Source organism: Anabrus simplex, chromosome 5 (genome assembly GCF_040414725.1).
Source record: "Anabrus simplex isolate iqAnaSimp1 chromosome 5, ASM4041472v1, whole genome shotgun sequence".
Lineage (NCBI taxonomy): Eukaryota > Metazoa > Arthropoda > Insecta > Orthoptera > Tettigoniidae > Anabrus > Anabrus simplex.
In genome coordinates, this window is record NC_090269.1 from 289,937,735 (window position 1) to 289,938,669 (window position 935).

Here is a 935-nt window from a genome sequence, read left to right on the forward strand (position 1 = left end):
CCCACCACCATCGACTTGGAAGTCGAACGCTAAGTGTTTGTAAGCGCTGCAAAGAGCAGCTATCTTTTCCTTTCTCTAGCAGCATTCTCAGATGGCAAGCTTTTCCCTCCTCGATAATACAGTTAGAACTACAATTTACGGACAGGACATGGAACAATTGTTATTAGTATTCGACGACTCCAGTACATACCGTATAATATGGACTATGGGCTGCAACCTGCCGAAGGAAAGAGTAATCAAATTCTTATTTGATAAATCTACCTGTCGCAACTGTCTTCCACAGATTGGAAGAATCAATTTGTTTCAAATAAACGAACTGTGTCGCAGGGTTATTGGAAGCAGGCAGTCTGTAGCGACAAAATGTTTTTGTGAGGCACCCAATCCTTAAATCCGGTTTTAGGGGCAAGATGACCTATATTTAACAGTCTTTCTGTACACCAAGTTCGGTGTTCGTCCACTTGGAGCATGCAGAAACAAAACAGATTAATCATGATGCGCGAAGGTATGGCTTATTTGGACGGTGATCAAAAAGGAAAAATGACGAGAAGAAAATGAAAGAAAAAGGGAACGAAGGAAGGAAGGAAAGAAAGAAAGAAAGAAAGAAAGAAAGAAAGAAAGAAAGAAAGAAAGAAAGAAGGAATCAAAGAAAGGAAAATATTCACTCTACGTAGATGCAGGCAAAATGGCTGGAAGTAGACGGATATAACTGTAGTCGAACAGTTGGTAAGATGTTACTGATTTGTCAAGAAGAGGATCATTCTTTCGTGCCAGAAAGTAAGTGTATAAGCCATGTTATATCGGGTCCCCTAAGTACAAGTCACTGATTTAATTATCAATCTTTTCAAGCTTTTTGTGTGCTAAAACGCTCATGCCAACCACTTCTAGCAACAAAAAAGGGTGGTGCAAATCATCATCGGTTTTTACGGTTTTACACA